A 16,941-nucleotide genomic window follows, 5' to 3' on the forward strand; every position below is an offset into this window, starting at 1 on the left:
TGGTTTCTGGTTCATACTAAGCTTTCTTTTTACCATTATCCAGCAATGGAAGTTCTGACTGGAACAAGGTTTATGTTCAGGTTGTATACTATCCCTCTATACCCCCACTTTGTCAGTTTGGCAAGGACAATAGATCTATTCTCAAAATTATGGATTTTTAAAAAAATGCTCAAATACAGTAGAACTACAAAGGAAACCAATTGTATTGAAATACAATTATCAAAGTAAAAACAAGGAAAAATTTCATGGAACCCAGGTTAGAAGTGATGAAGGCTCAGAAAAGGTAGAGGAAAGATAGGGGAACCCCAAGACCGGAGTTCCCTGAATGGACCATCTGGAAAAGAATTTCATGGACTCAAGCATTCTTGAGGTCAAGGTGGTAAAGATTTATTACTCTTTTCAACAGGTAAGAATTCTTAGGGAATCTGTGATTTGAATGGGGTACAGGTAAAGTTTATATAGTATATTCTATAGTATAACATGTGCCAAGTCTGCTGACTAGGTGAATCAGGGAGGGATTAGGGAGTGGTTTAGGAGTGGTTAGTTCTTAAAGGAACATGCACTTTTAGTATCTACTGCCCAGGTATTTTACCCACAGCTCATTGGGAAATAGCCCAAGGAGGGGGCTACATGGAGGTGTGGTTTTAGACCTGAAAAGTAACTAAGTCAACTAATGATCAGGACTGACTAAGTAATACCAGGCTGCTCTCATCAATGTCTTGTTAGACAAGATAAATGTAAGGGAGTATATGTATGTCTAAATCTAAAATACAGATGATTGGTCAATGAGTAGTAAATGCCATTATGACCCAGTAACAGTCGGTTCAGCCAGTACACTGTTGGTTCAACCTAATAAGTTCTATACGTGCATCTGGCTACTGTAGCAGGAAGGGAGATGATAGTTTTTGCTGGAGCAGTCTGTTCTTGGGCTGGGGAGAAACTTCCTGGAATAGTGTTTTGAGGTTAGGGAGAAATGTGATTTTTAGAGAGAGAAATGTGATTTTAGAATTGGGGTCCAAGCATAGGCACCCGAGCACCCCATCAGAACCACTGCCCTGGAGTATTTATAAAGAACTAATTATAATGCATGGTTGTATCTAGGGACCATATCCAAAGGTGGAGTGGAGTAGGGTGGAGTGTTTAAAAGATCTTTGTTAACAACAGGTTATTTTTGCTAGAATATTTTAGGAACCTAGAGATTGAGTTAGCTACTTATCATCTCAGATTCTTAATAAATATTTGCTGAATGAATAAATGAATGATGGTGAAAATTTTTGCCTACCTGATTACAGATTTAAAACATAAGAAACAGAATCTTTGGTCAGACTGATGGTTCTTTCTTCTCAGTCTCTGACAATGGCAATTATTCATTTGTACATGATACAACTAGGTTTTGTAGTGGAGAGGACACTGGATTTGAAATCAGAAAGACCTGAGTTTGAATTGTAATTCAGATTCTTATTAACTGTGTGAATCTGGGTAAATCCCTTAATTTACCTTAGCTCTAGTTTACTCATCTGTAAAATGGAGATAATTTTGAGGTAATTTTGACACCTCACAGGATTGTTATGAAGGAATAATTGAGATAATATATATTAAAGACAGACAAACTTTAAAATGCTATATAAATGTCAGTTGTTATTGTCTAATAAATATTTATTAAATATCTACTATGTGACAGGAACTTTGGTAGGTTCTGGGGATACAAAGACAAAAAAATCTCATTATGTCAAGGAATTCAGATTATTTTGTAAAGGAAAAAATGTGTAAATGCAAAAAAATTAAAATGAACAATAACTATTTAAAATAAATAATAAAGTAAAGAAAACTTATCATGGTGGATAGAGAGCTAACCCCAGAGTATGAAACGCCTGGATTTTAAGGACTACCTTCATTCCCTATTGGCTGTGTGACCCTAGATGAGTCATATAATCTCTTAGTACTACAGGCAGAGGAAACATTGATAGCTTAGTAGAATGTATCACTTTAACTAGGCTTGGAAGGAAGCCTGTGATTCTAGAGGTGTGTGTATAGCGGAGTGGGGCTAAGGAAGGGGTGGGGTTGGAAGGGGATTTGGTACAGCGTAAGGATGCCAACAGATAAGGGTTAGAACACTATATATATAGGGAGCAAATGAGAGGGAAAGGGTTTCGATATCAGTGCCAAGTAGAAGGGTCAGTTTCATTCTGGAAGCAATGAGCTCCTGGAGCAGACAGCAGACAGCTGGTTAATGTAGGATTATTCAATGACTTTATATAAACCCTTTTAAACTCTATACTTTAGCCTTAATGTACATATCTCTCAGTTAGCATAAAACTCTATGAGTTCTGGAGGTGCTGCCCTACTTTAAAATCCTTTGAATTGTCTTCATGGTAAGAGATAAATAGGAACGCCAATCATATCTCTCAGAAAGATATTACTATATCCTTATTATAACTTTGTTTCTAAAATGACTGCTAGTATTTTTGTTGTTCAGTTGTTTTTCAGTCATGTCCTACTCTTTGTGACCCAATTTGCGGGTTTCTTGGCAAAGGTAATGGAGTGGTATGCCATTTCTTTCTTCAGCTCATTTCACAGGTGAGGAAACTGAGGCAAACAAGGCTAAGTGACGTTGCCCAGGGTTACACAGGTAGTAGGTGTCTGAGGGCAGATTTGAATCTGGTGTTCTACCACTGTGCCATCTAGCTGTTTATGCTCAGTTATCTCAAACTAGCCTAATTTTGAGTTGTGTCTAGATACCCATGTCTGAAACGAGCCCCTCACCTTTACCTTGTAGATATCCCTAATTTCCTTCAGAGTAGCTCTGCTCACACACACCACTTTCTACAAGAAACTTTTCCTCCCTCTCCCTGTCAAAATTGTTAGGACTATCTCCCTCTTAAAATGACTTTCTATAATTTTGTAATTATTTTGTTTTTACTTATCTGTGTCTAGAATGTCTACCTTGCACAGAAAATGAGCTCCTTGATGGCTGGGACTGTGTGAATTTTGTCTTTGTATCCTTAATGTTTGGAAAAGGCAGTGTGGTACAATGGATAGAGAGATGGCCTCAGAGACAGGAAGATTCAGATTTAAGTTCTATGTAGGACACATATTGGTTATGTGATCATGGGCAAGTCACCTCACTCCTGAGTTCCCTAGGCCAGTCTCTAAATAAATGTTAGAGAATGTACTGTCCTGTATTGGTAGAGGGAGTATACATATACACCGCCCCCTCTCTCTTTCTCTCTCTCTCTTTCTCCCTCTCCCTCCCTCTCTTTCTCATCCCAGGGTCTTTTAATCTAATTTTATGCCATGGACTCTTTTGGCAGTCTGTTGAAGCCTATAGACCCTTCTTAGAATAATATTTTTAAATGCTTAAAATAAATACATAGAATTACAAAAGAAAACAATTATATTGAAATAGTTTCTATCTATTTGAAGTCATAAACCCCAGGTCAAAACTCCTATTTTACTTCACAACAACACTGAGAGGCAGTTGAGAGACAGATGAAGAAAATGAGCCAGACAGTGATTGAGTGACCTGCTCAGGGGCACATGTTAAATGTCTGAGGCAGAATTTGAACTCAGGAATTCCTGGCTCTAAGACCAGGGCTCTACTACTGTCCTGTAGGACTAATTCCATATCACAATGAAATCACAGATCAAGTCCCTAGCCCCAGCACTTGGAACAGTGCTTGGTAAACAGCAGGCACCTAAAAGATGCTTTCTTAATTTTTTTTCTTTTTCCATTTCCCTCATATCTTTTGCTTCCTGTCCTTCATTAGGAAGTCTTAGGCTTATTTAAACTGGGAGAAATTCAGGGAGATCATTAGCAGATGACTTCTAGAAATGTTTCTTCTCATGACATCAGCTTCCTTATGTTGCTTACCACCAATTTACCCTGTCTAAAACTTGTTTATACATAACTGTTCCAATTAAACTGTAAGCTCCTTGAGAGTAGGGACTTTTCTTAGTAGCTCCAGTACCTGGTACTTAGTTAGCACTTAATAAATGTTTGTTGACTGACTAAGCTATGAGCCTGAGAAACCATAATAATCAATTCCCTTTTAGGACTCTATGCTTTGCCTTTTCAGAACAAATAGTACAAATGCCCTGTGAAGGGGGAGGGAATGAAAGAGAACAAACATTTATATAGCACCTACTGCATACTGTGCACTATGCTAAGCCCTTTTGACAAATATTATCTAGGAATGTGATTAAAATACTTGAAGGTGGGAGTGGAGGGAACTAAAAATGTTCTGGTTATTTCTTATCTGTGAAATCCTGAATGGGGTTGAGAGTGGTTGTATCTGTAAGAAGTCCATTTACAAATGCTATGGTCTGTCAGTAAGTAATTGTGGAAGAAATTAGCATCAGTCAGGGTGAAAGAACTCTTGATGGGCTCATAAAACTGACTGAAAACAGAAAAAAAGGGGGTTACCAGGAATACAAAAAGAGCCCCCTTTCCCCCTTGGTTGACAAACAGAACAAGCATCCCGCATAGTTTCTCAGACTGAAGTGTCTCCAGTTGGACTCATGAGACTGACTCAGTCAGCCTTGACATTAATCCGGGGTTGGGAAGGAACAGCCAGCAGATGAAAAACTATAAGAAACTGTCGTTACAGAATCTGGCTCAGCATTCTTCACCACCATAAATGATGAACATACCCACGAGACAGGAGGTAGGAGGAGCCTGTTGGGCTGCTCGAGTTTTCAGCAAGCTGTCTCTGCTCTGCTTCCTTTCGATTGTCCTGGAAAGCTAAGAAAAGTAGAAACAATGTTGCCACTTTGTGAAACTTGCCCTTTGGAAAAGCTATGTTAAACAATCAACCTATGGGTCAATTGTGTAGGGAGTGAATGTGTGAGTCCCCGATAAAGAGACCTGCACGAATACAGTTTCAAAGAATTTCATATTTAAATATGGATCCAAGTTTGTTCTGTATAACAGTATAAATATAACGAAGGTGGGGTGGAGAAGCATTGGAAATCAGCCGATGTTAGTAAGCCAAGACAAACACTCCAACAAACGCAACATTTCACATAGATTTTTGTGTTAATTATCTAGTTTCTGATGGGAGCTCATAAAAGGAAAATGGGCATGGAACATACTGGCATTCAATTCATCAACCATTTGGTAGAAACATTACGTGCCTCAGGTAGTAATAAAATAGACTATTTATCTGAAAATGACTTTTTTGTTTTGGTACATTGCTTTTCCTGGAAGGTTGTGATTTTGCTCTGTTATGGTGGTGAGATCCTCCTCATGTGCTTGCCATTTCTTGAAGCTCTTTAATTATAGTGGAATCTTTATTTTAGGGAAGGGGGAACACCTCTGCCAACCCCCCACCCCAAACCCTTGAAAGATTTTTAAAATGCTTTTTTGAATATAAATAAGTATGTTTCGACCTTTCTAAAAAAATTCCATCTGCATGAAAGGGCATTTCATAATAGACTATGAAGGCAATCTAAAATTAAATAAAGCTGGATTTAGTGTCTACAAATATTTGGCCCAATTCCCTGGAAAGCCACATTTGAACATTTTTTAATATATATTACAAGGCAGACAAGAATAATTATCTTCTCTTGAAGTTCCTTCCCCAGTGAGAGAAGTGTATTTCTAGTGCTCTGGTTGAAAGAAAATAGTCTCCCATATCCAGAGTGTGCTCAGGCTGGATCCTGTCCTCTTGCCCCCTGGCAGTGCAATTCTCTATACCCTGAAGATGGCTCAGTTGTCTCCCAAGAAGGTACAGAGGCTCACAAGGACAAGATGGAGCTTCTGTCGAAGAACTCATGAGTCCTGAACTCAGGTCACTCCAGAGGCTGCAGGAACAAAAACACTGGTTAACTCTCCTCCTTTCATATCATGTCCAGGATTCTTGGCTTTGAGTAATCCCCTCACATGCCCCTCCATTCATTCCTCCTTAAGGGAGTATATGATGACGACTGGGCCTGTATAATAAACATGACTCCCCTTCATAATCTCTATGGACCAGTCAAATTGGCCTCGCTGCTCCTTCCACATGACATTTCATCTCAGTGCTTTCTTTCCTCCTCGGTGCTTTAGAATCCCTAGTTTTCTATAAAGTTTGGCTCAAACCTACCGCCTACATGAGGCTTTTCCTGATTCCCCCCAGCTGCTAGGGTCTTCCCTCACACAAATTACCTCATATTCATTTCCTATGTATTTTTTATGTACACATATTATCTCCCCATTAGAATCCGAAGCCCCATGAGGGCAGGGACTGTTTTCATTATTAATTTCTTTCTTTACGCAGTGCCTAGTTATGTATAGATGCCTAATAAATGCTTTTGATTGACTGACTGATTAAACTACAATGACAGCTCACATATGTAAGTATTTTAGTTAGTAAAGTGCTTTGCATACATTCTCATTCATACTTTATCAGTCATACTAACTTGGTGTGTGTGTGTGTAATTATAATATGATTCAATAAGAATGCAAGGTAAGGTAAGCACTGTCCAATTTATATTCTTGTATCTCCAAATCTTAGCACAGTGCCTCTCAGTTCTCTCCCTGGTGGATTCCTAAATCCCTGGACTTTCACTTTTCTGTCCCAGGTGCTTTCTTATTGCCACTTGCCCATGCAGTCTCCCTTCCTCTGATTGGTGAGTTCTTGAATGGGATTACCATTTAAATACTTTATCCTTCCTCCACACCTTTTCTGTTCCTTTCTCTGTGCTGTCTTTGCTTATTGGAATGTAATTTCCTTGAGGGTAGGCACTTTTTTATTGTTTGTTTTTATTCCTAGCACTTAGCACAGTATCTAGCACATAGTAAGCACTTAATAAATTGTACATCCATCATCTATCTATCTATCTATCTATCTATCTATCTATCTATCTATCTATCTATCTATCATCTATCATCTCTCTACCTAGAATACAAAGGTGTTCAATAAATGCTTGTTGGTTGATTATTGAATTGAATTATAAAATGCTTAACTTTCTGTATTAGCATCTACCACTGATTTCTAAAGATGGTTCATTGCAAAGCCCTGATTTTTCATGTCTGATGAACTCAAGAGAATTTCTGTTCCTTTTTTACATTCTAAGAACTTCCAGAACCTGTAAACTTTGCATTTTTTAGTCTCCATTCATCTTGGGATCTTTTTTGTTATTGATTCCAAGGCCTACCCTAATGGCAAATCAGGGCCTGTGATCACTGTAATGAAATACCTAAGCAGTGCTTTGAGGAAAAAACAGCTATACTTTCACTGACAGAAATCCCAAAGCCAAGCAGTTAAATAATAGATATGGCTTTAGTAGAGTTGTGTGGGCTCCCGATCTAGGTTATTTTTTTTAAGGTACCATCTTTTTCTAATCTGATATCTTGTATGTAGGTCATAGACATGCATATCCACTAGCACATTCTATCCTTCCCTATGATCTAGGACTAGTATTTCTGAGATCATGCTGTTTCTGACATGGTCAGCTGTCTTGACAATATTCCTTTCCCCTTTCTCCACAATCTCCACCTCTGTGGGAAGGATCCTAGAATACTGGGTCAAATTCTTCTAACCAGATTCATTCCCTTCCTCCTGTTCTCACCATTTGGACAAGGGCATTCACACTACTTGGATGAACAGAGGTCATTAACTCCACTTCTTCCAGTAAAATGGAGGACTATTCAATCTTACCATCTTTTTGCTATTGCTCCTGTATGTACATATAGTCTAAAGCCTGGGTAACTCCATCTGACTTATCTTTGTACTTCAAGAAACGTTGGACCTTGTTATCTTCTGTTCAAATAAACTTTTAGGACTATAAGGTCTTTCTAGCTCCTTGTATCTGAAACCTTCTATAAAATCTACCCTCTCCCCCATAAGAATATAATCTCCTTGATAGCAAAGTCTGTAGAATTCTTTGTATTCCTAGTGCTTGGCACATGGTAAATCCCTTCTCCCTCCCTCCATCATCCATCTATCCATCCATCCATCATCCATCCATCCATCCATCCATCCATCCATCCATCCATCCATCTATTCATCCATCCATCTACCTATGATTGAAATAGTACGGAATACAGAAGATCTGCCTTGGGACCATACCAATACATCCACATAGGATTGGGACACAAAATATAAGTGACTGCCATTACTGATTCATGCTCTGGAGAAAGATAGAGTCAGACAAATGGTCAACTCCTCCAATATGGTCCAGACCCATATCTTGCCTTTTGAAGCATAACCAACTTTCTTGCCTAAACATTGGTGGCAAGCAGATGCTTGGATTTCTGTGCTCTGCAGAAATGCTAGTGTTAATCTGTCTTCTGTTTTTGGTTTCTACTTACTGAGGTCTCAGTCATTTTTCTGCTGGCCTGTGTTTACCATCTGATCACTAGCACAAGTGGACCTTGCTCTCAGCATGCTATGGTTTATGGTGTTGCAGCTTCCAAACACTTGTAGTGTGTGGTATTTACATTTCATGAGCTTAAAGTAACAAAAACATATTCTGTAGCTTTGGGTATTACTATTCTTAACTGGAAAATAGTCATAATTTAAATGTCAGTGTGAAGGAATTATAAATAGTATAGGTCCATTTTAATTTTGGTATTAGAGGACAAGAATAACATGCTTGTGATAGGCTTTCCATGTTATTTACTTCAGTCCAACACATATTTTAAATGAATACATGAAGGGAAAAAACATTTAATAAGTACTTACTGTACACCAGGCACTGTGCTTCAGGACTGTAGATACAAAGATTTTTTTCAGCTCCTTTTTTATATGTTGACTTTCCCTATTAGAATATAAGCTCTTTGAGGACAAGGACTATCTTCTTCTTTGCTTCTATCTGCATCCCCAATGTCTGGCACATAGACACATTATTAAATGCTCATTGCTTGTTAACTTATTTTCTTTTATAGCATCAGGGTATTGAGTAATCATTCTCCACCAATGAAGAGAGGGTCCTAAGCAATGTTCCCTTTGAGCTAAGGATTATATTTGCATATTAGTAGGCAAGATAGTCTCTGCTCTCAAGGAATTTACATTCTGCTATGGTGGAACACCCCAAATAAGGGAACATGCTACCATGTACGGGAGATGCAGCACACTGTAACCCACAATGGGCATTTTGCTCTGTTCCATAACTGAATTTGTGACATACTGGATTGTAAAAGCATCATTAAGAGGTGAAGAGAACTTTGGTAGTTTACTCAAAGCTGTAAAATTTAAATTTAAAGGCACAGTTTGCTACTGAATATATCCTCACCAGAGAGGTTTCGTGTCTGGCCTGAAGTAACAGTGGGCTGGGGGAGTCAGGTCCTAAAATAGGCTAGACAGCATTGAATTTGATTGTTCTGAATCCAAACCAATCTTGTAGGAAAAGAAGTACTGTGTTGTGGGAGTCAAGAGAGCTAGGTGCTAATATCTCTTCTATATCTAAAATTAAGTGTGTGACACTAAGCACTTAGTCTTGTGGCCTTGGTTTCTATATTTGTCAAATGGGGATGTCATACTCAATCTACTTCCCTCCCTAGGATTGTTGTGAAGATCAAATGAGACACTAATGCAAAATGATTGATCTAACAAAGTTCAAAGTGCAAATATAAAGCATTAGACTTCTGTGTTATTACAGAAACAATGCAATGGTATCAATAGTACTGGAGCTATAACCTGAAAGAAAGCCATGTGGAGAGTGGTCTATTTTTTGGTGATTTAAGTTCCCTTATATCATGTTCTCCCTTTTGCATCTACCAATCTCCACCCCAACCTGAGGGAGCCAATACAAATCAGATTCTATTCTGATGAACTCTCAGAGACTAGCCAAAATATGTAATGAATTAGAATTTGGTTATATCAGACATTTCTGGAAATAGTTGGGTGATCAGCTGAGCTGGGGAAATCTTGGTTATTCAGAGATTTGTACTGCTCCAGTCTTTTGTAATGGAATTTAGCCTGAAGTGTTCATGGAATGGTGTAGGTTATGTCCCTTAAGTTCCCGGCATATATCCAACTAGAATACACTATGTTTTCTTAAGAGAAGGAAAATGGTCAAGGAAGTGAGGGAGCAGAGAGGATTTTTTTTTTAGTAAAACCTTAAATATTGAAGCAGGTTCCTCAGACTTGAAAAGTTCCTAGCCTGGCCCTGACTTCTTCCTTCTGAAACATTGCAGAAGAGAAATTTTGATCTTATACCCTCACTTTTTGCAAATAATCCCATTTGGTTTCAGACATGCAAAATTTCTAGAATCAAGAGGAATCAGATCTTACTTATCACTCTCAAAAGTTGTTTGTTTTTTTTAAAGGGATTATAAGTGTTTGAATTGCCTTAATCATGTGAATTCTTACAGAGAATCAATTTGCTATCATGGCCTGGTGAGCATCTGATCAAACAGAACTTGCCACAGCTTTCTTTAATAATTTGTATGATGCCTTGAATATAGTAGGATGTTAAGTAGACTTCTAGTTGAAGGAATGAACCTTGTATTTGTTTGACTTGACTATGACTGTTTGTTAGATTCAACTTTTATGCAGAAATTCTCATTTCATCTAGGGAAGAGATTGTTGAATCATTAACCAAATCTCCATTTGGGCTAATTGGTCATTAGAGCAGTATATAAAGTCTCCAAATCAATTCCATTCAACCATTCAACTTACAGTTAACTCCTACTATGTGTAATGCATGGTGTCAGGAGACACACACCACATGTGGAATGTAGGGAACAGAATTCTGAGTTCTCAAAGATTGACAAATCAGTATAGGAATTTAAGATTTTCTTTTTTAAAATAAAGAATGGACAAAATATGGAATGGGAGATGGGATCTGCTAGAGAAATAAGGGATCTGGAGAGGAAGGTCTATTGAAATCCCAAATCCAAGTCAAAGTAAGCTTGTAGATATAACACCTACTGTGATGTTTGCCTGGGTTTTGGATAATGGTCAAAGCTCTTATGCCTTTCCAGTCACAAATGGAGGGCTGTGTGCTTGCTCCCATGCTTTATAAGAAGATGTTTTCATCCATGCTGACAAATGTTTTCAATGAGGATGAACACAGCATTAAGGTCAACTACTGTACTGATGGTAAGTTCTTCAATTTGAAAAGGTTATAAGTCAAGACCAAAGTGGAGGGAGTGTTGGTGCATGATTTTCTGTTTGCAGATGATTGTGCACTCAGTGAAGCCTCTGAAGCTGAGATGTTACACAGTATGGATCAATTCTCTGCTGCCTGTGCTAATTTTGGCCTAATAATTAACACCAAAAAAACCCACAGGTGCTCCATCAGCTACCATGACACCATCCATATGTAGAACCACTAGTTACAACAAATGGAGAAGTTTTGAATGCTATGGATAAGTTCACTTACCTTGGTACTTTCCAAGGATGTACACATTGACAATGAGGTTGATGCATGCATTGCCAGAGTTAGCTCAGTGTTTGGGAGGCTCCAAAGAAAGGTTTGGGAGAGAAGAGGTATTAGACTGACTATCATACTGAAGGTCTACAGAGCCATTATGCTGACCTCATTGTAACATGCTTGTGAAATATGGACAGTCTACCAGCGCCATGCCAGAAAACTGAATCACTTTCATTTGAACTGTCTTAGGAAGATTCTGAGGATCACCTGGCATGATAAGGTACCAGACACTGAAGTCCTGTCGACTTCCTGAAGTCGAGCTGAACTGCCAAGTATTCAAACTATGCTTCAGAGAGGGCAACTCCGATGGGCTGGCCATGTTGTTTGAACACAAAATGTATGCTTGCTAAAAAAAGTATTTTATGGAGAACTTGCATGGGGCAGGCTATCACATGGTGGCCAGAAGAAACGATACAAGGACACTCTCAAGGTCTCTCTCAAGAACTTTGAATTTGACAGTGCAACATGGGAGACACTGGCACAGGATCGCTTAGCATGGCATGCCCACATAAGAAAAGGTCTGGTGCTCTTGGAGCAAAGCAGAATTGAGACAGCACAAAGTAAACGCAGGATGTGCAGATTTGGGATATCCACCCCAAATATTCAAATGGACTATCTGTGCCCAACCTGTGTTAAAGCATTCTGAGCTCACATTGGTCTGATCAGTCACAGTCGGATACACTGAAATTTCACTTTACAATGATGATGTCATTTTGGTCCTCTTCGAAGATGAAGGACAAGAACCACCACCACCAACTGTAATGTGTAGTAGAATGAGCATGGAAATTTAGAGTCAATGGAACTGAGTTTGAATTCTGGTTGTGGTACTTAATACCTCTTTGTCTTTAGGCAAGTCACTTCCTCTATTGGTCTGTTTCCTCATCTGTAGGAGGTTGGACTAAGTAATCTCTAAGGATCCTTCCAGTTTTGACTCCTATGAACTCACATGGATTGAACTGGGAACTGGAAACTCAGACAAAAAGAGAGGACAAGAGCTTATTTATATTCTCCTGAATCTTGGAAGAAATGAAAAGAGTGCAATTGGGAAAGAGGGACTAGATAGAAGAACATTTCTGAAAACGGGTAAAATCGGGTTGATCAACTGACACTGGTCATACTCGTTTGGGGCCGGATCCTTGCATAGGAGGAAACAGTTTTTGCTGAGGTGGTATGACTTCAAAGATGGTGGAAAGAACTTATTAATTTATCTCCCTGAATCACTGCTGATGCCTAGAATTCTATCATGAGAGTTTCATGTCTTTAGACGTGACCCTTGCTAAATGAAATGTTTGTGGGAAGTACAGCAGTATTAATATTTCTTTATGCCTTAGCATAACTCTTTAAGATTATGAGTTGTAGAAAAGTTACCCATCTGCATCACTGAGAGTTCCATACAATCAATGGTGTGCTGGAGCCAGATCCTATGGGCTTGGGAGAGCTGAATGTTAAATTTTAAACATGAGCATTTACAACATGGAAAATGGCAAACACTACAAATTAAGACTTGGTTTATGGTTCTGATGATCTTCAGAGTTAAGAAAATGATAGAGGAAATATCGGTAATGTAGATTAATTTGGAAAAAAACATATCGAGTATACACTCCTCATCCTGAAAACTGATTGTTGGACATTCACCAGCACACTCCTGCTTGCAGTGATGAAATCGCAGCTTCAGCTAGAGAAGAGAAAGGTCTGAAAATAAGTGAGTTGTCCTGATCTCTCCATGAAAGTAAGTTTTTAAAAAAGGTGCTTTAAAAGAGAAAGAGCAGGAGGACTCCTGGCAGATTTGGGGGGGTAATATAATGAAAGAGAAAAATACAGGAGATTGAGTGTGGGCAAAAACAGGCCTCACAATTTTTGCACGGGATGACCCTGTACCTTTTCACACTATGGTCCGTTTATAAGATTGAGGGTGTATGTATGTATATGTGTATATACGTATCTATATCTATATATATTATATATACATATATGAGAGAGAGAGAGAGAGAAAGAGAGAGAGAGAGAGAGAGAGAGAGAGCAGCAAATTGAGTTTTTTTTTTGTGGGACTCAGACTCTTGTCTTTATCCTGCTATCAAGCCTTGTAGCCAGATCTCAGACCATGTCTCTTTCTCTCTCTCTCTCTCTCTCTCTCTCTCTCTCTCTCTCTCTCTCTCTCTCTCTCTCTCTCTCTCTCACCTTTTGATCTTACTAATTCTTCTTTGTGTCTAGCTAGAAACCACTTTCTGCCTCTGGACCTTCAATTTAGTATTCTATGTCCCCATTTGCTAGCTCTGGTTTATTGCATAAGCCATCCAATTCTTCTGATCCTCCTATAAGAAACATGCTTGCCTTTGCTCTCCTAGATCTCCAGGTGATAGCTCTCTGTTCTCTACAGGAGGACTTGCACCCAGGTTTTTGTGACTCCAAGGTCAGATCTTCTACCTATGATGTTATATAGTTTTGAAGCAATTAATTTTCAAGGTCTCTGAAACTAAGATATTTTTATGAAAGAAATATAGATTAGAGGAAGAGGTAAGGGATAGAACAGTGGAAGGAAATCCTCTAAAAACAAGGGAGAACCCTGATGTCTGGAAAAAAACCAAACCTAGAAAATCTGTGGGGACTCCAGAGGAGGAAGGGAGGAGAGATAGAAACCTGTGAACAGAAAGCAAGATTGAAAAAGATAGTCTTGGAAGGAAAGATTGCTCCAACCTTGAGGCCACAAGAAGAAAGGTTAGAATGAAAGGGGGGAGAGAAGGGGCCCTGCAAGTTTCAGCAAAAAAGAAGGGAATGCAACAGAAGAGCGTCAAAGCCAAAGCTCCAGCCCTCCAATCTCCCTGCAGCCAAGATGATGGGAGAGATTTTTTATTTATTTTTTTGTGCTGTAGGATGTTAAGTTAAACTTGTTCATTTAGTTAGAAAAACATGTTCTTGGTTTTTCTGAGTAATTTCTCAGAGAGGAAAAAAAAAAAAAGACTATCTTTGGATTGTGAGAAAGAGCTCCAGATTATGGAAGACACTTTAAGACGAATCTCTCAAACCCACCCCCCCCTCCCCCCCCCTCACCACAGACCTTCTGAAGGTTTCCTGCGTGAGGCCCCTGGAACAGCCCTAGCCCACTCTATCTCTCCGTGGGAGCTCCTAAGTATATTTGTACAACCCCCTGTGTTGCCATGCCTCCTGCTGTGTGAGACTGAGCACTCCCTTGGCCCAGAAGCTATGTGCTCTCCTGGAGTGAGCACATCTGCCCAGGGGAAGGAGCTGATCCTCAGATACTGGTGCAGCTGGGGGTCTGGCAGGGGCCCATGAGGGTCACCCCTGATGACTTGGGAGGAACAAATACATTGCATTTATATTACCCATGCAACTGAGGGGCAGGAGATGGAGCGGAGATGGGAATGCTAACAGATCATTCCCGTTAGTGTTCATACCATTTGTTAATGCATCCCTGTTAGGATCAGTCAGAATAAAGGATTTGGGGCAATTCCTTTCAGTTCATAAAGCATGAGGAGCTGTTGGGTGCTACACAATCTCACTTCTCTTCTCAACACTATTTTCACATCCCTTCTATTTGATAGGGAAAAAAATAAACCATGATTGCTGTGTTATGGCTTCACTCAGGCACTTAATCTTGATCTGTCTCAGTTTTCTCAACTGTAAAATGAGGATCCTAATAGAATCTATCTCACAGAGGATCAAATAAGATATGTGTCAAGCATTTAATGCAGTGTCTGCACCTAAAAGGTACTTAATAAAAGCTCAGTTGCTTCTTTTTCTCAGTATTTTGCCCATTCTTCCTGTCCAGTTCAACTTTCTGCAACTTTCTTTGTCTTTCCTCTTCCCTAGAGAATATAATTTTTTTTTGTTCATTCAGGAGATTGGAATGGAGGCCACCATACCTAAGTATGGTGACTCCCATACTAGGTGGCTCTTCTATCGCAACCATTCAGATCCTGACTCCGATTCATTCCTGAAAAAGCCTGGAGGAGAAGATGGAAGGAGAGAGATACCTTTTGCCCTTCTTTTTCACCATCTAAGCCTTTCCTAAGAGTCATTGGTTCCTGGATAGAATCAATTCAGAGAACAGCAAATCTTTGAGGTGAGTTGGTGAGCCAAGGGACTATGGTGCCACTGGGGTGGCTAGCTTACATTTTTTTTTTTGAAGTAGCTTTTTAAAAAATATGACAGTTCAAGCTTGAAAAACTGTACATTTGGAAACATAAACTAGATGAAAACAAGCTATAATGAAAGTGAAAAAACATATCAGTTTACTGCCGATTGAAAATTAAGAACAGATGAAGGCTGTGAGGCCCTGGGCATTTAATTTACTAGAGTCGGTCACTCCAGCATCAGTCTGTGTTTTCTTCCCATAAGCAATATCATGTTTATTTGTTTATGTCCTCAACTAGTTTGCTGAGGAAAATAATGGACAAGTTTGTTTGTAGTCTCTGCGTTTACATTCATGCGTGTGTATATGTTTCCTCCTGGGAACTAGGGAGTGAGATGAGAGAGGCAAAGAAACACTGATGACTGAAGAAGGATTTGAATTATTTGTCTCTGAAAGAGCTTTGTGTATCAAAAGATGAAAGGAGAGCCTGGACAGTGAGTAGGAGCAGATCTGGAACTAGAGTGGGGCCACTAGGACTTTGTCTCAGGATTGATAATTTAGAGAATGCAAACAATACCGTTGTAGCATATACTTTTTTCCCTGCCCGGTGCCATCACTGTGGCAGCAGCCCTGTCCTGTTCTCCTTTTAGAAAACTTGTAATATCTCATACATATTTTCTCCTCTGTGTCTACTCTTAAGGTGTGTCTACCTACACCTTCTGGCTGTCACTTGCCAGAGGTACAAAAAAAAAAAGTCCTAGTTACTGTTCTGAATGAGCAGGAGAGAAAGCACAGTATAGTTTCATGAATGCTGGATTTGGAATTAAGAGACTTGGGCCTGAAATCCATTTCTGCTACTTATTATCTCTCTGACCTTGGACAAAGAACTTAATCTCTCTAGACCTCGATTTCATTATCTATAAAATGTGTAGGTTGGACAAAACCATTTCTTAAGTCCCTCTTTTGCTTTAAAATTATTATTCTGTAAAATGGAACCTGCCAACTGTTATTTTAAAACAGCCAAGGCTAACTTAAATATCCTGTTAGAGGGAATGGAACTCAGGATGAATTGGTTTTGATGGGGAGCTGCATGCTGGGCAAGATCCCTTCCATTGTAGTCAAGGGAAGGAAGACAGGCTGAGAGTGGAGGTTGGGGGGTGGGATCTAAAGTAAAAAGTGCCATGAAGCAGGGTTCTGGATTCAAAGAAGAATTTTGGGAACCGAAAGAGAGAGAGACAAGGGAAAACAGACCTCCCATGCTTCCTGGTTTAGTTTAGGGGTGACCTATTAGTGAATCAAGAGCAGTTTTTTCCCCCCAGGTTCAAGTCCTTTTATGCTAGGTCCCAGGTACAGTTCTTTGTTGTCCACAAATATCAGATTGCTGGCCTGTAACCTTGACTGGATCTATGCCTGTGCTTCTCTGGCCAATGGTAAAGGGGATTCATGTGTCACTGTCTTTTCTTTTTCTTCTTTTGCCAATGGAATCCAAG

At 39.3% G+C, this 16,941-nt stretch overlaps 1 long non-coding RNA gene across 1 annotated transcript in view; it reads right to left on the reverse strand.

The window, feature by feature from the left end:
* Nucleotides 1-4,800: 4,800 nt before the first annotated feature.
* Nucleotides 4,801-16,941, reverse strand: part of LOC140527789 (uncharacterized) — a 63,948-nt gene continuing 51,807 nt past the window's right edge. Inside the window, exon 3 of the long non-coding RNA XR_011974920.1 lies at nt 4,801-5,802. This is a non-coding gene — a long non-coding RNA (uncharacterized lncRNA). The remainder of the gene's footprint in view (nt 5,803-16,941) is intronic.

This window comes from Notamacropus eugenii, chromosome 1 (assembly GCF_028372415.1).
Source record: "Notamacropus eugenii isolate mMacEug1 chromosome 1, mMacEug1.pri_v2, whole genome shotgun sequence".
Taxonomy (NCBI): domain Eukaryota; kingdom Metazoa; phylum Chordata; class Mammalia; order Diprotodontia; family Macropodidae; genus Notamacropus; species Notamacropus eugenii.